The sequence below is a fragment of the Bombina bombina genome, chromosome 1 (assembly GCF_027579735.1).
Source record: "Bombina bombina isolate aBomBom1 chromosome 1, aBomBom1.pri, whole genome shotgun sequence".
Taxonomy (NCBI): Eukaryota; Metazoa; Chordata; class Amphibia; order Anura; family Bombinatoridae; genus Bombina; species Bombina bombina.
The window spans coordinates 490,447,027-490,471,071 of NC_069499.1; positions in this window are offsets into that span (position 1 = coordinate 490,447,027).

Below are 24,045 nucleotides of genomic sequence, written 5' to 3' on the forward strand. Positions count from 1 at the left end.
AAATATTTTAACCCCTAATCTGCCAAACCGGACATCGCCGCCACTATAATAAATATATTAACCCCTAAACCTCCACACTCCCGTCTTGCAAACACTAGTTAAATATTATTAACCCCTAATCTGCCGTCCCTAACATTGCCGCCACCTACCTACATTTATTAACCCCTAATCTGCCTCACCCGACATCGCTGCCACTATATTAAATGTATTAACCCCTAAACCTGAGTCTAACCCTAACCCCCCCAACTTAAATATAATTACAATAAATCTAAATAAAATTACTACAATTAACTAAATAATTCCTATTTAAACAAAATACTTACCTGTAAAATAAACCCTAAGATAGCTACAATATAACTAATAGTTACATTGTATCTAGCTTAGGGTTTATTTTTATTTTACAGGCAACTTTGTATTTATTTTAACTAAGTACAATAGTTATTAAATGGTTATTAACTATTTACTACTATTAACTACCTAGTTAAAACAAAGACAAATTTACCTGTAAAATAAAACCTAACCTAAGTTACACTAACACCTAACACTACACTATAATTAAATTAATTAACTAAATTAAATACAATTAATTACAATTAAATAAAATTATCTAAAGTACGAAACCCCCCACACTAAATTACAGAAAATAATAAAGAAATTATAAGATTTTTAAACTAATTACACCTACTCTAATCCCCCTAACAAAATAGAAAAGCCCCCCAAAATAAAAAAGCCCTACCCTACACTAAATTACAAATAGCCCTTAAAAGGGCCTTTTGCGGGGCATTGCCCCAAAGTAATCAGCTCTTTTACCTGTAAAATAAAAGTACAAATACCCCCCCAACATTAAAACCCACACAACCAACCCTACTCTAAAACCCACCCAATCCCCCTTAAAAAAAACTAACACTAACCCCCTAAAGATCACCTTACCGGGAGACGTCTTCACCCAACCGGGCCGAAGTCCTCAACAAAGCCGGGAGAAGTCTTCATCCAACCGGGCAGAAGTGGTCCTCCAGATGGGCAGAAGTCTTCATCCAGACGGCATCTTCTTTCTTCATCCATCTGGCACGGAGCGGTTCCATCTTCAAGACATCCGACGCAGAGCATCCTCTTCTTTCCACGGCCGACTACTGAATGAAAGTTCCAATCAGCCAATAGGATTGAGCTGGCATTCTATTGGCTGTTCCAATCAGCCAATAGAATGCCAGTTCAATCCTATTGGCTGATTGCATCAGCTAATAGGATTTTTTCTACCTTAATTCTGATTTGCTGATAGAATTCTATCAGCCAATCGGAATTGAAGGGGCGCCATCTTGGATTATGTAATTTAAAGGAACTTTCATTCAGTCGTCGGCCGTGGAAAGAAGAGGATGCTCCGTGTCGGATGTCTTGAAGATGGACCCGCTCCGCGCCAGATGGATGAAGATAGAAGATGCCGTCTGGATGAAGACTTCTGCCCGTCTGGAGGACCACTTCTGCCCGGTTGGATGAAGACGTCTCCCGGTAAGGTGATCTTCAAGGGGTTAGTGTTAGGTATTTTTAAGGGGGTATTAAGGGGGTGGGTTTTAGAGTAGGGCTGGTTGTGTGGGTGGTGGGTTTTAATGTTGGGGGGATTTGTACTTTTGTTTACAGGTAAAAGAGCTGATTACTTTGGGGCAATGCCCCGCAAAAGGCCCTTTTAAGGGCTATTTGTAATTTAATGTAGGGTAGGGCTTTTTTTATTTTGGGTTTTTTTTTTTATTTTGTTAGGGGGATTAGATTAGGTGTAATTAGTTTAGAAATCTTGTAAATTATTTATTATTTTCTGTAATTTTTTTTGTACTTTAGATAATTTTATTTAATTGTAATTAATTGTATTTAATTTAGGTAATTCATTTAATTATAGTGTAGTGTTAGGTGTTAGTGTAAATTAGGTTAGGTTTTATTTTACAGGTACATTTGTATTTATTTTAGCTAGGTAGTTATTAAATAGTTAATAACTATTTAATAACTATTGTACCTAGTTAAAATAAATGCAAAGTTGCCTGTAAAATAAAAATAAACCCTAAGCTAGCTACAATGTAACTATTAGTTATATTGTCGCTAGCTTAGGGTTTATTTTATAGGTAAGTTTTTAGTTTTAAATAGGAATTATTTAGTTAATTGTAGTAATTTTATTTAGATTTATTTAAATTATATTTAAGTTAGGGGGTGTTAGGGTTAGGGTTAGACTTAGGTTTAGGGGTTAATAACTTTATTATAGTGGTGGCGACGTTGTGGGCGACAGACTAGGGGTTAATAAATGTAGTTAGGTTGCAGCAACATTGGGGGCGGCAGATTAGGGGTTAATAAATATAGTGTAGGGTTTGGCGATGTTGGGGGCAGCAGATTAGGGCTTCATAATTATAATGTAGGTGGCGGCGGTGTCCGGAGCGGCAGATTAGGGGTTACTAATATAATGTAGGTGTCGGCGATGTCGGGGGCGGCAGATTAGGGGTTAATAAGTGTAAGATTAGGGGTGTGTAGACTCTGGCTTCATGTTAGGGTATTAGGTGTAGACATAACTTTTATTTTCCCATAGGAATCAATGGGGCTGCGTTAGGAGCTTTACGCTGCTTTTTTGCAGGTGTTAGGTTACTTTTCAGCCAGCACTGTCTGTAAGTGAGCGGTGAGCATAAACTGCTCATTAGCACCGCACCCCTGTTAACGCCAAACTCATAATCTAGGCGATAATATTGTTCCATTACCATGTTTGAGATCACTCTTGGAAGTAGAACCAGAGGGGAAAAAATGTAAGCAGACTGGTAAGACTAAGGTACTGCTAAAGCATCTAACATTTCCACCTGAGGATCCATGGACCTTGAGAAGTACCTGGGAAGTTTCTTGTTCAGACGAGAGGCCATCAGATCTATTTCTGGAGGGCCCCACATATGTACAATTTGATAGAACACATCTGGATGGAGGGACCACTCCCCCGGATGTAGAGATTAACGGCTGAGATAATCCGCTTCCCAGTTGTCTACACCTGGGATATGAATCGCAGTGATTAGACAAGAGTTGGATTCCACCCACGAAAGTATTTGAGATATTTCATTCATATTCTTTTCATATGATTGACATATGCTACTGTTGTGATATTGTCCGTCTTAAAACGAATGTAAGGTTCTCTCTATAATAGAGGTCAAGCCTGAAGAGCTCTGAATAGAGCACAGAGTTCCAGGATATTGATTGGTAAACTTGCCTCTCGAGGATTCCAAACTTGTGTGTTCAGAAACCCCCAGACAGCTCCCCAACCTGTAAGACTTGCATCTGTTGTGATCACAGACCAGGTAGGAAGAACAAAGGAGGCCCCTTGAAGAATAAAGTAGTGATTTAACCACCAAGTTAGAGAAAGTTGTGCATTGGGATTTAAGAATATTAGTTGTTATATCCGAGTGTAATCCTTGCACCATTGGTGCAAAGTTGTAGAGGTCTCATATGAAAACAAGCAAAGGGGATTGTGTCCGATGCTGCAATCATGAGACCTAAAACATCCATCCACATGGCCACTGAAGGGAATGATAGGGACTGAAGGTTTAGACAAGCTGAAACCAATTTCAATCGTCATGGACACTGAATCTATCTGGAAAACTAAAAAGGTGACCTTTGTCTGAGGAATCAAGAATCTGAGGTAAATTGATCCTCCACCCATGTCTTTTGAAGAAACGATAATAATTGATTTGTGTAAGATTCTGCTAAATGAAAAAGATAGAGCTGGTACCAAGATATCGTCCAAATAAGGAAACACAGCAATACGCTGCTCTCTGTTTAGAGATAGAAGGGCACTGAGAACTTTTAAAAATATTCTCGGAGCTGTTGCTAGGCCAAATGGAAGAGCGATAAATTGGTAATGTTTGTCTAAAAAAGAGAATCTCAGAAATAAATAATGATCTGGGTGGATTGGGATGTGAAGGTAAGCATCTAGTAAGTCTATTGTGGACATAAAGTGACCTTGCTGAACAAAGGGCAGAATAGTCCTTATAGTCACCATCTTGAAAGTTGAAACAATTTAAAGTTTTTTGCTTCTTTGGAAAGAATTTTGTTTCTTTGGGACTGTTGAAAAGCCCCCTAAAAAACGGGATCTGTAACCTATCAGGCCTTTCCCTCTATATTACCATTTAATCCAATTAATAAATTGCAATTATACCAGTGGCTTATAATATAATATATTTATTAAGAATACAAACACATGTAGTGAGAGGCAAGAGAAATATTTTTTGTCTTACGGAAGAAAAACTCATTTTCCCCCAGTAATAGTGGAAATAATAGAATCCAATTGAGAACCAAAAACAATATCTTGAAAAGAGCGAGATAATAATCTTGCTTTAGATACCATGTCAGGATTCCAAGATTTAAGCCATAAAGCTCTTCTAGTTAGAATAGCTAAAGACATAGATTTGACGTTGATTTTCATAACATCAAAGATTGCATCCCAAATAAAATGATTTGTGTGTTGAAGTAAAAGGATAATGTTAGATAATTCAGGATCTGAAGACAACCGCTGAGCTAAGACAACTGCTGAGCTAAACAGTCCAACCAAAAGGTAGAAGCAACAGCAACAGCAGCCATAGATATAACTGGCCTACGAATATAGCCAGTATGTATATATGCCCTTCTAAGATAAGATTCTAACCTCCTATCTAAAGGGTATTTAAAAGAAGTGCTGTCTTCCATAGGAATGGTAGTATGTTTAGCAAGAGTGGAAATAGCCCCATCAACCTTAGGGACTGTTTTCCATAGTTCCAAATTAGCAACAAGCAAAGGATACAATTTCTTAAACCTAGAAGAAGGGTTAAAAGAGGTTCCAGGTTTAGACCATTCTTTGGCAATCACATTAGAGATCGCGCCTGGAATATGTGTAATAACAGTAGTCTTAAAGAGACAGTATACACCAATTTTCATATAACTGCATGCAATAGACACTACTATAAAGAATAAATTCACAGATACAGATATAAAACTCCAGTATAAAACCATTTAAAAACTGACTTAGAAGCTTCCAGTTTAGCTCTGTTTAAAAGGTTACTGGAACACCCACTGCAAGTGGGAAATATCAGACACTTCCCCCTCCCCCTTCCTTTGCATATGAAAAACCCTTTACACAAACAGAAGCAAGCTGGAGTAGGTATAAGTCAATATTCTCCTAAAACTTTGGGGCTTGGTTAGGAGTCTGAAAATCAGAGCAATGTTATTTAAAAATAAGCAAAACTATCCATTTTTTAAAAAAAACAAAAAAACTTTATGGGCTATATAAATAGATAATCTACAAAACATTTATGCAAAGAAAAAACGAGTGTATAATGTCCCTTTAAATACAGAATTTAAACGATTACAAGATTTATCATCAGGAGGTTTAGACTCCTCATCAATACCCAAAGTAAAAAATACTTCCTTCAAAAGAGAGCGAATATGTTACATTTTAAATAAAAAAAAAAGATTTGTCATAAATCGACATCAGGGAAATGCTGGTGGGACTGTGGCGGAGAAGGCTCACTTGTCCACATCTGGTGGGAATGTCCCGAGTTAGACACATACTGGACAGAGATCCTATCTCACATGAAAAACATACTAGGCCACTCTATATCTAATGACCCTAAGATCCTCTTGTACCTTTTACTTCCTAAGCTGGACAAACAAGAACACAGAGCGTTGTTAATGATCATGCTGAACAGCGCAAAGATGCTGGTTCCCAGAAACTGGAAATCTAGAACAGTCCCAACACTGGCAGATTGGAAACAGCAGGTCACCCTATTACTTAACCTGGAAAGATACCATCACATAGTACAGGGCACTACTGATTTACATGAGCTAATGCTATCAATCTGGGCAGAGGGGGTTATAAATCCTTCAGAGTAGGGGACCCCGAGACAGACCGCACACATATCTCACAGGCCTCAATACTTCATGGTTGCACCTCTGTTTTTACCTATATGTCTTTATTTATGGTTTTGTTGCCCTCCTGTGCCCAGTTTTGGGCGATGGTCTCCCCTACCCCCTGGGGCAACGCTCTTGGAACAGAGACCGCTGCATGGACATTTTATATATATGATCAGTTTACCTTGGAAAAACACCTTACAATTCATGTTATGTTGACCATTATGTATAATGTATCTATGTTTTCAATAAAGCTTTTGAAAAAAAAAAGATTTGTCAATTTCTGTCTTTGATGTAGGATCCTCTGAATCAGAGGAACCCCCATCAGTAGAAGATACATCAGTATGCTGTCGGTCAGTACAAAATTCACTAGAATATTTTGTAAAGTCCTTTTACGTTTATTTGAAGAGGGAATAGCAGTCATAGCCTTCTCTATGGCTGCAGCAATAAAATCTTTCATTTCTGCAGGAATGCCTTTTGCATTAGACTGAGATGGAACAACAGTGGATGCATTTGTACTCATAGAAATATTCCCAGCATGTAAAAAAAAATTCAATACAGGAACCACATAATTGAGTAGAAGAATTTAGATCAGCTTTTTTTTTACAACAAACACACTTAGCTTTAGTAGAAATATGTTTATGCAGCTCAGTTCCTATGATAACAACTGAGGCAGGTTCAGTTTGAGACATTGTGGCAAAAAATGCAAAAAAATAAGATAAAAAAATAACATTAGTTGCAAAATATCACATTCTCCTTAAATAGAGCAGTTTTCATGAATGGGAAACAATGCTTATTTATACACGTTTATAATTAATATCATTGATATGTAAAAACAAACGTATACAGCTCTCTAAAAATTATGAGAGCACAGAGGGAAGTGGGAGCAGCTTTTTAAGCTAGACAAAATGCACGAAAATTTTAGCACCAAAAAACGGTGTGGAATGATGACGAGATATGACGTAAATAGCGTCATTGCGTGTGTAATTCTGTGCGCAAAATTGAAAAAAGAACCTCCATGAATGTGGAGGTAACATGGGCCTAAAGGTAAGCGTTTTTAATAAATAAGCCCCTAAACATATAAGCAAAATTTCCAATACTGATGCTGTATTTATGACGCTTAAAGGAAAATAAAACAACCCGTCTCATGGCCAATATACCTGTATATACATTATAACCTTACAAATAAAGTGTTTTCCATAGCTGAGAGTTTCCTTTAAAAAGATATATACCTACCTTAAGACACCCATCCACATATAGTAAACAACCAAACCAGTACTGAAACATATCAGCAGAGGTAATGGTAGAGGAGTATAATGTCGATCTGCAAAGGAAAGCAGCAGATGAATCCCTGCGACCAATTTACAGAGAGCCTTATGAATAGATTTCCCATAGGTGAAAACATGGTGTCATCAGGCAGGCAATACTCACTTCACATCCCTCAGACAAACACTGTACTTAGAGAAGAACTGGGCTTCAATATGCTTAGAAGCACCTTTCACTGAAGAATAAAGCACATCATGCTTCACAACCTCCTAAGGAGGCAAAGTTTTTAAACTGAGGTAAGAGTGAGGTGGGCGGGGTATTTATAGGCTTTTGAGGTTTGGCAAACTTTGCCTCCTCCTGGTAGGAACGTATATCCCATCAGTAACAAGCTTGTGGGCTCTTGCCCCCTATATGAAAGAAAAAAACAAAAAAAAACCCTTGCATTTACTTTTATACTGGGATGTGCAGTGCTAGAGAGCAGGAAAGCTTACACGTCTCAGGGTTTTATATTGCAGGAAATGTTGTAACTGATGAAGAGACAAGCAGGCAGGAATAAGGATTAAAACATGTCCTCCAGCCACGTGAACCAGTGCTGTATTATGCATTACTAGCAAAACTGTATAATGCATTGCAAGCAGCTTTTGAATTTTTGGAAAGATTATGCCCCAAAAGCAATAGATTAAAGGCAATAGTAGTATTTACCTTGAGGTGCACTTTCATGTTGTCCCAGGACTCTTATGAAGGGAGCAGTAGCATAACCAGGGGCACACTACTACCCCCCAGCATACTGTTCCCCTCCCGGTTTCTGTACCACTACTCAACAGAGAAGCCTCCCCAGCTCCTCCCACCAAGTCTGCCCGGCCCAATCTCCCAACACAATTATCCCGTCCTTGACCCACCTGCTACATGACAGCAGCAGCTGCAGTAGTCCACCAGGAAATCTCCCGGTCTCCTTGTAGGCCAATCTGGCCTTGCTGTTACGATCTAAGTGGCTCCATATATTTGTGTTTTGTGTCTTTCAACTTTTTTCACCACCTTTGTTAGCCCCCCAAATTTTAAGTTCTAGAACCGCCATTACCTGCAGGCTTCAGCACCATATCTGGGAATACAACCCTGCTACCAAATCCCTTCTGAACATGTTTTAAGTTATTTTTTGCTACTACTGAGAATGTTTAAAATATATCAAAATGTAAACCTACATCACAGTAACCACTGCCTGTTTTTGTTTTCCACTAAACTAAAAAAAAAAGCTACTGAAAATAAAGTTAATCTGCATGCCAAATTTCATAAAGTTAGTGAAGATGTTTTTGCTGTTGGGCTAATAATTTGTCTTTCTCTTTGCTTTGAAATGGATATTCAAATAGATAATGTCTAATACTCTGACAGTCAGAGTCACTATTGTTATTGAGTCAAATACAGTTTAAATTCTAGTCTGGTATAGCTGTCTCAGCCACATTTAAGCATGCATTTTTTTTTCATTGTAGCTGCTCCAGACGGTTCAGTCAACTGGATACCTACTGTCCGCCCCCAACAGACTGAAAATGACAGGTAATTTAATAAATAACAATTCTGCTTATTGGATAGATAAACTTTATTAATACAAGTTTGAATATATAGATTTAAAAATATTTACATTAACTGTCCCTTTAAATTTTGTCAGTATTTCTGGCTACTGTAGGGGGTCACACAACTGCCAAATTATATTCTACACACATACAATTAATTATATATATATATATATATATATATATATATATATATATATATATATATATATATAAATATAATCTATTCTCTTGTTCATTACTCATTGCGTGGGTGTCTAATACAGAACATTTTCTTTGACCTCTTAAAAGGACAGTAAAGTAAAATTTTAACTTTTCATGATTCACATAGAGCATGCAATTTTAAACAACTTTTCAATTTACTTCTGTTATCAAATTTGCTTTGTTGTCTTGGTATCTTTTATTGAAAAGTTAAACTAGGTAGGCTCATAAGAGTGCGCATGTCTATATGAATCATAAAAAGTTTAATTTTGACTTTACTGTCATTTTAAGAGGTCAAAGAAAATATTCTGTATTACAATTTTGATTTTACTGTCACTTTAAGGTGGCAGCATTCAGTTACCTAGGAGCCAAACTCCATTCCTCCAGTTGCTTGTCTGTGTACTCACACACCACGTAAACCCAGTAGGTTTCAAGACAAGGGTAAGCCTATGCTTGCTGCAGTTTCTTTAGCTTGTTGGTTCCTAGACAGCAGGGAGCATTCTCCATCCAGTGTCAATTTCTTCTGACTATATGCAGCTCTCTTATTCATTCTTCATGAGATGAACTGTTTAGACTGATTTAAGCATTAGTGATCCTGTATCCTCACACTGGAATGTCACTACTCCTGCTCCAGACACTAACTACTGTCAGTTTAGAAAATTCTCCAGGTCCACAGCATCAGGAAGTCCTGTCCTTTCTTTGAACTTGTGTGTTTGTACTGTTTATTTAAATCAGATTCACCGTTATATTTGCACCTCAGCTATTTTAGGGTCAGGCCTACTTTTCTAGAGCAGTGGTTAATTTTCCCCCATAAACTCCTCTAAAAAATAAGTTTACATGTTTCTTCTCTTCTTCATGAACAGCTGAATGTGAGACTAATTAACTATATTGTCTCTTCTGATTTATTACCAACACAAATACATATTTAATAATAAGGTAAAGACAGGTGCAGTATCCCAGGTAAAACATTTTCTTTCATACAGGTGGTGAGAGTCCATGATCTTGGGAATTACTCTTCCTGGCCATTAAGATGAGGCAAAGATTCCCAAACCTCAAGAGCTCTATAAAACCCTACCAACCTTACTAGAAACTAGTCTTGTCTTTGCCTCCACTGGAGGTAGGTGAAAAATAAAGGTACTCAAGATGTTCTTTTGCGAGAGGGGTTCTCAGACTGAGGACCAATTTCTCCTCAGAGTGCTGCTGTTTGACAGATGGATATATTGGGAGTATTGGGTAGTAACACAATTACACCTTATGGGTATCAGTTACAAACCTGGCACAGGTGTCGCAAGGACCTTTCCTTCACCCCTTCCTCTGGGGTTGTTGGTATCCTCCTATTCTATTTCCTCTGCCGTTATGTTTTAGAACTGGTTTTGCTTTCTACTGGATTCTACTTTTTCTTCCCATAGTTGGGTGCCTATGGGTAAGTACAGTTTTCTCTTTATATTTCTGGCACTCATCTAAGCCAGTTGGGCTATTTAGATTGCACATCATTGTACTCTAGAGCCTAGTGACAATATTTAGTGTATATACTTATATTTTGGCTTCATTAAATTATAAGACTTTATTTCCCTTTACATTTTTTGCACGCATATTTTTTTTTCTCCAGCCAATATGGTTTCTAAATCCAGACTTTTATCTCTTTCTTTTCAGGGAAAGATGTTGTTTGGTTCTAGGTTAGATTCTATCATTTCTACTGTGACAGGAGGCAAGGGAGCTTTTCTTCCCCAAGGCAAGAAGTCTAAGTGTAAATGTAAAGCTCCTAATTGTTTGTGTTCCTTGCATCAGAACAATAAACAGAAACCGTCCTTCTCTCAGAAACAATGATCTTCCAATACAGCATGTAAGCCAAGTTTAAACTGGAACAGATCTAAAGAATCTAAGAAACCTACTCCCTCATCCAAGTCAGCATGAGGTTGCGGCCCCCGATCCAGATATTCTGGTAGGGGGCAGGTTATGCCTTTTTCAAGAGGCTTGGTTACAGTCTGGTCAGGATACCTGGGTTATGAATACAGTCTCTCAGGGTTACCAAATAGATTTCAGGGTAAGGGCTGCCAGAGGAAGGTTTCTACTATCTCATGTTCCAAAGCCTACTTTCAGTCTTTTTCAGATCTGGAATCCACTGGAGTTATTGTTCCAGTTCCAATTTTTGAACAGGGAATAGGTTTCTATTCAAATCTCTTCTTTGTTACAAAGAAAGAAGGGACTTTCAGACCAGTTTTGGATTTCAAAGCTCTGAACAAGTTTCTCAGAGTTCCTACTTTCAAGATGGAAACTTTTCAAACTAATCTGCCTCTTGTACAGCAAGGTCCCTTTATGCACACAATATATTTAAAGGATGCCTATCTGCATGTTCCTATTTGCAGGGATCATTATCAGCTTCTAAGGTTTGCCTTTCTAGACAAAAATTTTCAGTTTGGTGCTCTTCCATTTGGTCTGACTATAGCTCCCAGAATCTTTTAAAAAGTTATGGGTACTCTCTATTCAGTGAAAGAGCCCAGGGTATTTCAGTATTTTCTTGCCTGGACGATATCTTGGTAAAAGCTCCACTTTTCGTTTAGCAGTATCTCACACCAACAGACTTCTGTTGTTTCTTCTGCAGCAAGACTTTCTCTGACCTCACTGTCAGGGTGCCAGGAATCAGACTGAAACGAGAAGTGCAAAAATAATCACACCTTTATTAATAGCAAAAAATAATAAAAAGTCCACAAGTCAAATAACAAGCCAGGAGTCAAAACCAGAGCTGGTAGTCAGACGAGCCGAGTCAGGAGCCAAAGCGAATAGTCAGACGAGCCGGAATCAGGAACAAGGAAAACAGCAGAGTCAGGAACAAGCCAGGGATCAGGAACCAGGAAGGCCGTCAGGCAGCCAGGTAAAACACAGGAGCTCTCACAAACAGGTCTTAGACAACGCAAGGGCAAAGCATACTGAACACAGGCCCTTTAAATAATAAGTGATGACATCACAATTCTGAGACCGCATCCTGTCTCACATGGATGATGCACAACAGTCTGGCCATAAAAGGAAGTGCAGGCAATGAGCAGCATCCCCCACAATGCACCAAGACAGGAAGAGAGGTGAGTAAAATGGCTGTCAGCAGCACATGTCAAACACAACAGGGAAAAAACCCTGACAGTACCCTCCCCTCAATGACCCCTCCCCCGCGGGAGGACAAAAGGCTTATTGGGGAAACGGGCATAGAAGGCACGAAGGAGGGCAGGAGCATGATCATCAGAGGAGGGAACCCAAGAACGCTCCTCTGGACCGTAGCCCCTCCAGTGAACCAAATACTGTACACGGCCCCTGGACATACGAGAGTCAATAATGCTGCTGACCTCATACTCCTCATGGTTGTCAACAAGGATAGGACGGGGACGAGGCAACACAGTGGTAAACCGATTACAAACCAATGGTTTCAAGAGGGAGACATGAAAAACATTGCAGATGCGCATAGCAGGAGGATGGTCAAGAGCGTAAGCCACAGGATTAACCTGTCGGAGTATTCGAAAAGGACCAACATAACGGGGAGCCAATTTATTGGAAGGCACATGAAGGTTCAAGTTGCGGGAGGACAGCCAAACTCTCTCACCAACCTGGTAGGAAGGTGCGGGGAGACTCCTACGATCAGCCTGGAACTTTTGGCGATGTATAGAACGAAGCCTGAATACCCTGAGACATGAACGAATCGTGCAACAAGGATGGTTGAAACCCATAATTCGCCATGAATGGGGATAACTTGGAGGAAGCATTAATAGCACTATTAAAAGCAAACTCTGCCCAAGGTAACAGTTCAGACCAATTATTGTGGTGATCTGAGACATAGCAACGGAGGAACTGTTCCAGAGCTTGATTAGACCGTTCGCAGCCCCATTGGATTGAGGGTGATATGCCGAGGAGAAGGAAAGCTGGATCCCCATTTGAGCACAAAAGGAACGCCAAAATCTGGAGACAAACTGGCTACCCCGGTCTGACACTATCTCCTTGGGTAACCCATGTAAACGGAAGACCTCCCGGGCTAAAATTGAAGCAAGCTCCTGAGCGGTAGGCAGCTTCATCAAGGGAACGCAATGTGACATTTTAGAAAAACGGTCAACCACCATAAGGATAACAGTATTGCCATTGGAAACAGGGAGCATTGGAAACAGGGAGCTCGACAATGAAGTCCATGGAAAGATGTGTCCAAGGACGCTCACCATTAACAATAGGTTGAAGAAGACCCACAGGAAGACGTCGAGGAGTGTTATTCTGTGCACAAACTGAGCAGGAGGCAACATACGCAGCAACATCAGAACGAAGACCTGGCCACCAGAATTGTCGAGTGACAGACCAAATCATTTGGTTCTTGCCTGGGTGACCTGCGGCTTTAGGATAGTGGCAAGTGTGCAAAAGTTTAGTTCGAAGATTCTCAAGAACAAAACACTTACCACTAGGTTTCTCAGGAGGTGAATTGGTTTGTGCAGACAGGATCTCCTCCCCCAGGGAGAAGTCAAATTAGTATGTATGGTAGCCAAAATATGGTCAGGAGGTATAACAGGAGTAGGTACAGACTCCTCCTTAGACAGAGGAAAAAATTGTCGAGAGAGGGCATCAGCCCTAACATTCTTACTACCAGGCAGGTAGGAGACCACATAATTAAACCGAGACAAAAATAGTGCCCATCTGGCCTGTCGGGGCGACAGACGTTTTGCTTCAGAAAGATAGGTTAAATTCTTGTGGTCAGTAAGAATGAGCACTGGCACGCTAGTACCCTCGAGAAGATGCCTCCATTCCTTAAGTGCCAAAATTATAGCCAGTAATTCCCTGTCGCCAATTTCATAATTGCACTCCGCTGGAGACAATTTCCTAGAGAAGAAACCACACGGATGCAAAGAACCGTCAGGCGTAGGACATTGAGACAAGAGGGCACCTATTCCAGTCTCAGATGCATCGACCTCAAGAACGAAAGGCAGGACAGGGTTAGGATGAGCCAGAACTGGAGTGGCAGCAAAGGCAGTTTTAAGACTATCAAAGGCCTTAATGGCAGTAGGTGACCAATGGAGTGGATCATTCTCTTTACGGGTCATGTCTGTGATAGGTTTGACCAATGAAGAAAAGTTTTTAATAAACTTTCTATAGTAATTGGCGAACCCAAAAAACGTTGAATAGACCGAAGACCAACTCGGCGAGGCCACTGCAGAACTGCAGATAACTTGTCAGGATCCATGGAGAAGCCTGCAACGGAGATAACATAACCTAAGGTTACTTGAGTCTGATGGAACTCACATTTCTCGAGTTTACAAAACAGGCCGTTCTCACGTAGTCTCTGAAGTACCTGTGTAACATCAGAATGATGAGCCTCAAGTGTGGGTGAGTGTATGAGGATGTCGTCTAAGTACACCACAACACACTGTTGCAACATATCTCGTAGGACATCATTAATAAATTCCTGGAAAACAGCAGGAGCATTACATAGGCCAAAGGGCATTACAAGATACTCATAATGCCCACTCCTGGTGTTAAATGCTGTTTTCCATTTGTGACCCTCCTTAATCCTAACGAGATTGTACGCTCCTCTCAAATCAAGTTTAGTAAAGACCGTAGCTCCCTTGAGGCGGTCAAAGAGTTCCGTAATAAGCGGAATAGGGTAAGCATTCTTAATGGTAAGACGATTAAGACCCCTATAATCGATACATGGTCTTAACTCGCCACCCTTTTTCTTCTCAAAGAAGAAGCCAGGGTTTGTGGATGATCCCCCGCGACAGAGCATCGGCAACATACTCCTCCATAGCACAATTCTCTGCAACAGACAGAGGGTACACCCGGCCCCAAGGAGGAATGGCTCCGGGTTGCAGGTCTATGGCACAATCGTAAGACCGGTGAGGAGGCAACCTACCGGCACGCACCTTGTCAAACACGTCTAGGAACTCTCGGTACTCTGGCAATTGAGATACCGAAGATGTGCACAAGACTTTAACTGGTTTCCCAAGACAAGTTGAAATACATTGCGGGGACCATGACAAAATTTCGGACCTGCGCCAGTCGAGACTGGGATTGTTCTTTTGGAGCCAGGGATAACCCAGAACAACTGGAAAATGCGGAGAGTTTATCACCTGGAACTGGAGGGTTTCAAAATGGAGAGCCCCAACAGCCATGGACAACGGAGCAGTTTCATGAGCAACGAGTGTGGGCTGAAGGGGCCTGCCATCAATGGCCTCAATAGCAAGCGGAACGGACCGAGGCAAAACAGGAATGGAGTGCTTTGATACAAAAGCACTGTCAATGAAATAGCCCACAGCACCGGAGTCAACAAGAGCCTGGGTGACTATGGAGGAGTCCACCCAGAAAAGGACAACCGTGACCAAAGGTTTCTCCTTAAGCGGTTCCGGGGACGAGGATAACTCAATAGCATACTGAGCAACAGATCTTGTACCTTGCTGAATGGACATGAGTCGTTTAGCAGCAGAGGAGGAGTGAGCCGGAACATCAAATACCCTTCGAAAGGAGGCCACAAATTCAGGGTAATTTGAAATCACAGGTTTATTAGTCTCCCACAAGGGATTAGCCCAGGCAAGAGCTGTGTCAGAGAGTAACGAGATGAGAAATCCCACCTTAGCTCTGTCAGAGGGAAATGCCTGAGGTAACATCTCAAAGTAAATGCCCACCTGGTTCAAAAACCCTCTGCACTGAATAGGATCGCCTCCATATCGCTGAGGTAGAGGTGCAGAACCGGACATGCTCCTGGTAGGCATAGGTGCAGCAGCGGAAACAGGAGCAGCCATAACTTGCGGGACACTTTGCTCCAAATGTGCAGTGCGAGTCAGCAGGGTTTGCAGGGCTAGTGCAAATTGATCCAAGCGGTGATCCTGTTCATCCATCCTGGAAATGATGGCAGGTAAAGGTGGATTATTAGCACCATCAGGATTCATGGCCCTTGCGTAATGTCAGGGTGCCAGGAATCAGACTGAGACGAGAAGAGCAAAAATAATCACACCTTTATTAATAGCAAAAAATTATAAAAAGTCCACAAGTCAAATAACAAGCCAGGAGTCAAAACCAGAGCTGGTAGTCAGACAAGCCGAGTCAGGAGCCAAAGCGAATAGTCAGACGAGCCGGAATCAGGAACAAGGAAAACAGCAGAGTGAGGAACAAGCCATGGATCAGGAACCAGGAAGGCCGTCAGGCAGCCAGGTAAAACACAGGAGCTCTCACAAACAGGTCTGAGACAACGCAAGGGCAAAGCATACTGAACAGAGACCCTTTAAATAATAAGTGATGACATCACAATTCTGAGAGTGCATCCTGTCTCACATGGATGATGCACAACAGTCTGGCCATGAAAGGAAGTGTAGGTAATGAGCAGCATCCCCCACAATGCACCAAGACAGGAAGAGAGGTGAGTAAAATGGCTGCCAGCAGCACATGGCAAACACAACAGTGAAAAAACCCTGACACTCACAGAGAAAGTTTAAGCTGATTTCAACTTGTTCAAATAATCAGTCCTTCAGTAGCTCTTTGTATGGAAGTGTTAGGCCTAATAATTGCCACTTTGGATGCCATTAGATTTGCTCAGTTTCACATGAGGCCTCTTCAGCTTTGTATGCTCTGGCGATGGTGCAGGGATCATACTCCGCTTTCTGAGAGAATTTGTTTGGACTCCAAAATAAGACAGTCCCTGTCTTGGTGGCTGAATCTTCAGTCTATTATTGAGGGGGGCTACTTTTGCTCATCCTATCTGGAACAATTTTCAAGGCCCTTCAGGGTCTCATCTGCGTTTTCAATCAAACAATGTTACAGTAGTAGCATATATCACTCATCGGGAGACGGACATACTCACTGTTCCTTGGCCATGAAGGAAGAATCTCGAATTTCTTGGGCAGAGGAAAATTGTTGTCTAATCTATGCAATACATATTCCAAGGGAAAGTAATTGGGAAACAGATTTTCTCAGTCGCCAATCTCTGCATCCAGGGAATGGATGTTTGTTCTTTTATTTAAATAAAGTTTTTTGTTTTGCAAGAATTCAAGTTAGCACAACACTCATCACAAGACCCGACCTAAGGGTTACAGAGGTAAGTCAGGGTCAAGTGCAATATATTATAATAATATTTCAAGGTTTTACAAGTGAGTAGATATCCCTTACAAACACACAACAACAAAAATAGGGGGAACAAAGGAATAAAAGAACAGAAGAGGCAACCTTATTGTCAGATTTCCTTTAGGGTACTATATTAGAAATTAAAAATCTCTAAATTTCCGGGTCTGTTCCTCAGGACCCCACAGAGCTAACTATGGTGAATGTGAAAATTAAGGTTAAGTGGGTAAATTACATAATCCAGTGGGAGATGTGTGGCTCTCCTAGTCTGGGGTCAGAGTTCGGGGCATCGTCCGAGCTGGTTGTTGAGGGGATTATAGGTGCTGGGTAGGGACTAGGGAAATTCAACACCCAGGTAGGGGGTAAAAGGCAAAGGTGGGGGTAGCAGGTAGCTACCTATATTTTCTGAGACAGGCAGAGCGTTCGAGGAGATCATTACTTATTTAGGGGAAGGGGTGGGAATAACATCATGAAATTCCCTGCTGGAGGGCAGTCGGTTAAACAGTGTAAAATGGGAGGAGGCTGAGAGAGGGAAGTAGAAGGTAGGGCTCCCCTAGTGTTCCTAAAGTGGGTCTGGTAAATTATTCGCCTTGGGGATGACTTGCTCTGGTTTCCAGGTACCTGTCCCAGAGTTCCCAGATTAGGGAGAAGTTGCTCATTTGTTTTTTGTCCAGATACACCCCCTCTTCCATAGATTTGAGGTATCCAACCGGGTCCAACACCCCTCTCCACTTCGGGGTTTTTTCCATTTCCTGGCAATCATGGGCTTGGTGGAGAGTAATATGTGGATGAGGAGACACTGACTATGGGGTGGGATTTTCGGGATATCAAGATGTAGTAGGGCCATAGCAGGAAGAGCATCTGGGAGGCCTAGACTTGAGCAAAGGTGTCTCGTTCTAGAAAAGTATGCGTTCAAAAGTGGACATTCCCACCAAATATGTGTAGGGCTGCCTCTCTCTCCGCATCTCCTCCAGCACAATCCAGAGCCTGTAGGGTAGAATTTTGTAATTTGGTAGGCACTAGGTGCCATCTCATCAGCAGTTTGTAAAAAAGTTCATACATCGCTACACAATGTGTGGCGGCCCTGGTAATTACTATGGCACGTGACCACTGTTGAGCAGTGTACCCCCACTCCACTCCAGTTCCCAAACAAGAATATGGGTTGAAGTTTATGTAGTTGGAGGTTAGTTTCCCATCTACTAGGAAATGGATTTAACAATGGCACTATTCTAGGCAAACCCCACTTTATTCAGGTTTTGATATAGTGAGCACTCAATCTGTTCTAGTTCTAGTTCCTCACTTTCTATATTCTCTATTAGGATAGGTGGGTTGGTGCGTGTGCATAAATGTAATGAGCTGGTTAAGGTTGTGGATCACAACTGCGGAAATAATAGGATTGCATGCCTTACTTTAAGATACAGTGAGGAAGTTACAATGTATCTGTCTGTATGGCAGTTGAAAGTTACTATTTGATTTGAAATCCTGATCAGTATTTCTGAGTCAGGTTGCACAGCAGTTGTAACGCAAACGCTCCGTGGATGGGATACTCCTTTCCTGAGAGTCACTGAGTACACAGGGAGAGTGTTAGGTGTGTACAGATGCTGCACGCTGTTAGTCTATTGAGGTGTGATTCACACTGAGAGCTGTGCTGTTTGTGAGAGCTGACAGGCAGATGGGTGGAGCCCGGATTAAGTGCTGTGCTGTAGCGTTACTCACAAAAGTTCAGTCTGTTGTTTATCACGCTACTCCTGAAGTCTGTGAGGAGGAATATGAGGAGGTATCCTGTGAGTGTGGTCCAGTATAAGTAAAAGCGTCTGTACAAGGTTATAAAAGTTCACAAGCTGGTAACGGATGAGACCGCAGTTGCGGTATGGGAGACACTCGATCTGCAAGAGGCAATTAAAGCAGGAAAATAATGCAGCAGCGGTGTTTGTTAATCCGGATTAGGAACAGTTCAGACTTTGCATATAAGTCTCTTTTAGTAGCTCAGGAAGGCTCCGTATTCGAAAAGGTTGTAATACCTTAAGATAGGTAGACTTGAACAGAGAGAGGTAAATCCCTGTGGCAGGTCTGTGAAGCTGTATGCTAACTGGAAACAATACTGAAGCAGGGAGGGAGGCGTGTCCAGCCTTGCAAGGTGTGAGCACAGGTAAAATTAAAGGGACAGAAGGTAGTAAGGGAAATCCATGACAATAAATTGATATGTACTGGGAAATTGCGGAACTAGAGTTGTTCCACTGGACAGTATGCCTTCTGAGTCTGGTCATTAGAGTGCTACAAGTACATACTGTCCAGTGAAACAACTCTAGTTCCGCAATTTCCCAGTTCATAGTTTTCCATCTAGTGTCCCAAATTGTCAATTCTCTAGGGGTCTCTAACAAGAAGACCCACGCCCGCAGTAGGGATCTCAGCCTAAGCAGGTCAAAGTGGATCTTAGGAGGTATTTTCCCTTCTTACAATCAGGTCAGTGTGGCCTAGAAGCCTGTCATTGTCATAGAAGTCGCTGTTTGCAAGTGTGATGTCCTCCAGGTGATAAGGTGGAAGTTAGGTAGACCTAACATCAGGCTCGCAACAGGGTGGATTGGGGACGGGTGTGGAGCTATTTCAATACAATATCGCAGGCGAGCCCAAGCCTTCTGACAATTGCTCACTATCAGTTTAGAGATTATTGGCTGCTTGAGGCTGTGGGCAGTGACCCACAGCAGGTCTTCAAGATAGACATAGGCTGGAGGTGAGCCCTGTTCTAGCATGCGCCATCTAGTAGGAGGGAGGTTAGAGCTGCATGCTGAGGCATGGGTAATCATTGCTGCTTCGTGATAGAGGTGAATATTGGGAAGACCAACACCACCCCATTCCACCGGATTTTGAAGTATGTGGGCTGCTACTCTCTGCCTTTTTCCACTCCATACATAATTGGAGATTAGCTGTTGAAATCGAAGTAGGATATGGGGAAGAATCACAAGGGACAGGCATCTGAAAAGGTAAGTAATTCTCAGGAGAATCATCATTTTGATGGTGGCCACTCTCCCGACCCATGAAACTTCCTCGTATCTTTTAGACTTAAGGAGGGAGTCTATCTCTTCTTGCAAAAGGTTGTAATTGTCATTTATTATAGTATCTCTGTCATGAGAGAGGAATACATATTAGAACAATAATAAACAAAAGTGCTTAGGAGAAATATGGGTCCTGCTAGCCTCAATATAATCCTTCCAATTATAAAAAATGAATGTGTGTCTTAGAGGTAGAGTTTCAAGCATGTATTATATAATGCTATGGCAATATTATATAAAAATAAAAATGTCAAAATATAAAATAAATTAAAACAGTATTTATTTTGTACCAATAAGTAAAAAATATATTAATATATCTATAAGGGATGTCTCCCTATTGCGAGTAAAATTACTGTTGCAATATAAACTGTAGCAATTTATACTAGACAATCTAGCATACAAATAAAACGTATCTTGTGTCTAAAAAATCAATTGAACATCTGTGGATATAGATCAACTAACAAATCACACTTATGGATGCGTATATGAACAAATGTCCACCATTTACCAAACAAATATAAGAGATTCAGACAGTCATATGTCGTGTATGTGCCAATCTTCAGTTATTTACAACCGTGGATACAAAATACCTTACACCTCATCCGAGGTGTGTATAAAGATGTTAATATGTAGCTCCTCTTGGTGGGCTGATCCGCGTCTAGAAGGAGGAATAAGTTGCGACTCCTGTCAATGTATAATATCGTAACTCCTCTCTGCTGTCTTTTCCGCGTCTAGGAGGAGAGGTAAGTTGCGACTCCTATCGGTCCGGTCACGTGACTCCCGTCACGTCACGCTAACTTGCTGTTGTAATATTAGGATTATATGCTGGAAAGTCTGTTAGTTGCGGAAAGAGGATACTGTAGAGCTACAGATGACCGGCTGACCTTTGCATTCAGGGATTGAACGTGTCGAAGTACCTATTTAAAGCACCAAATTGCACCTTCCCTCTTGTTTGGTCGTCTTTTGGCCTCAAAGATTCAGCAAATCTTTTGACGATTTAGAGCTGTAACAAATCACTTCTTGGTTGGAGTAGAATAAAAGTCTATGCGTTTTGCCCCAGACTGGGCTTTATCAAGACTGGTATATCGTCATTGTCAAGACTGGTATATCATATACCAGTCTTGATAAAGACTTCGACACGTTCAATCCCTGAATGCAAAGGTCAGTCTGTCATCTGTAGCGCTACAGTATCCTCTTTCAGCAACTTTCAGTGATAACGATCGCTCCGGCAGAACTTGTTTTGCAGATCTGGTTCACATGTCACATTGTCCACCATGGCCACTTCCTCTGCGTCAAGAACTTCAGTCTTAAGGTCTGTTTTTTCATCAGGATCTCAAATCTCTAAGCTAGATGGCATGGAGATTGAACGGTTAGTTCTTAGGCAGAGTTTTTTTTGAGTCTGCTACTTGGTCTTCATTGCATGCTTTTTTGAAATTCTAGCATTTTGATGTTTTTGCTTCTTCTGAAGCAGCTTTTGGTAGTCCTTCAGGTTGTTGTTTCTGGTTGATATAGTTTTGTAAGGTTATTTTGTTTGCTTATTTTTCATGTTTTTGCATGTAAACCCTCCCCCCCAAACTAATCTTTCTAGGATTGTGAAAAAAAACAACATGAGATGAGATTATATGCTTGGTCCACCCTCATCACTTCACTGCTTGGGTATTTGTTTCCCAGGAGTAATACCACTGGTATGAATAAAAACATAATTTATGCTTGCCTGATAAATTATATTGGTGAGAGTCCACAAGACCCCACTCTGTTTTTTTTCTGCTTCCTTTTTGCTCATTACTTTTCTTACCTTTCTTGCTTGGCTATTTGTCAGACTAGTTTCTAGTACGGTAGGAGTAGTTTTATAGAGCTCTTGGGGTTTGGGAATCTTAGCCTCCTCCTAGTGGCTAGGAAGAGTAATTCCCAGAAGTAATAATGGATTGTGGACTCTCACCACCATGAAAGAAATACATTTATCAGGTAAGCATAAATTATGTATTCAAGTGGTCAAGGCTGAATTAGATAAATTGAAAAAATGTAAAAAGCCACATGAAAATAGTTTTTCTGATGGATTAGAATACTGATGTCAATTTCACTCAGTGAAATTATTGAAAAACATAAAGAATCAATGTCAGATGTCAATGTCCTAGAGTTTGAAACCTCTATAAAAACAAAATTTATGCTTACCTGATAAATTATTTTCTTTCCTTGCATGGAAAGTTAACAAATTAATTTCCTGGCATGGAAAGTCAACAAATTAATTCTAATTACTAGTGGAAATTCAACTCCTGGCCACCAGGAGGAGGCAAAGAACAGCCCAGTAAAGCTACAAGTATCCCTCCCACTTCCCATAATCCCTAGTCATTCAGCCGAGGGAATACGTAAAGAGAAGAAGAACACCCAGGGTATAAAGTTTCAGAAAATAAGCCATTTTGAATTTAGATAAGGGCGGTTCATGGACTCAACATGGCAGGAAACATTTTGTTTTCTTTCCACTGACATGGAGAGTCCACAAATTAATTCTAATTACTAGTGAGAACCAATACCCAAGCTAGAGGACACAGAATGGAAAGGGAGGGAGAAACAAGACAGACGGACCTAAACTGAGGGCACCACCGCTTGAAGGACCTTTCTCCCAAAGGAAGCCTCAGCTGAGGCAAAAACATAGAATTGGTAAAATTTAGAAAATGTATGTAAGGAGAACCAAGTGGCCGCCTTGCAAATTTGCTCCAGAGAAGCCTAGTTTTTAAAGGCCCAAAAAGAAGAAACAGTCCGAGTTGAATGAGTCATAATCCTCTCAGGAGGTTGTTGTCCAGCTGTCTCATAGGACAACGGAATGACACTCCTCAAGCAAAAGGAAAGAGTAGATGACGTAGCCTTTTGACCCTTACATTTGCCAGCAAATACTACAAAAAGGACAGAAGATTGACGAAATCCTTAGTAGCCTGGAGAGAGAATTTTAGAGCACGAACGACATCCAGGTTGTGTAACAGACGTTCCTTCTGAGAAGAAGGGTTAGGACAGAAAGCAGTTCGAGACCACCTTAGGAAAAAATCCCAAATTGGTACGAAGGACCGCCTTATCCACATGGAAAATAAGATAAGGGGAATCACACTGTAGAGCCGAAAGTACTGAGACTCTATGAGCAGAAGAAATAGCTAGCAAAAACAATACTTTCCAAGACAATTTAATATCAACAAAATGCATAGGCTCAAACGGAGGCTGCTGCAAAACCCGAAGAACAAGATTAAGGCTCCAAGGTGGAGCAACAGGTTTGAACACAGGCCTGATTCTGACCAGGGCCTGAACAAAGGACTGAACATCTGGTTAGTTGGCCAAACGCGTATGTAATAGAACAGTAAGGGCAGAAATCTGACCCTTCAGAGAACTGACTGACAGGCCCTCCTGGAAAAAAGACAAAATATGGGGAATTCACACTTTACGCCAAGGAAAACACAGAGATTCGCACCAGTAAAGAAAAGTGCGCCAAACCTTATGGTAAATTTTGCGAGTAACCAGTTTACAAGCCTGGATCAAGGTGGCAATAACATTTTCAGAAAAACCTTGTCTAGACAAGACTAGGCATTCAATCTCCATGCAGTTAGCTTCAGAGAATCTAGACTTGGATGTAGAAAAGCACCCTGAAGTAGAAGGTCCTTCTTCAGCAGTAATTCCCACGGGGGAGAGGATGACATCTTCACCAGGTCTGCAAACCAAATTCTGCAAGGCCAAGCTGGAGAATTAGAATCACCGAAGCCTGCTCCTGTTTGATATAAGCTATCAGTCGAGGAAGGAGGGCAAACGGAGGAAACAGGTAAATCAAACTGAAATCCCATGGAACCGCTAGAGGTTTACCAGAACTACTTGTGGATCCCTTGATCTGGATCCGTATCTGGGAAGCTTGGTGTTTAGACGAGACGCCATTAGGTCAAACTCCAGAACCCCCCACCTGAGGGTTATCATTGAGAATACCTCTGGATAAAGAGCCCACTCCCCTGGGTGAAAAGTCTGTCTGC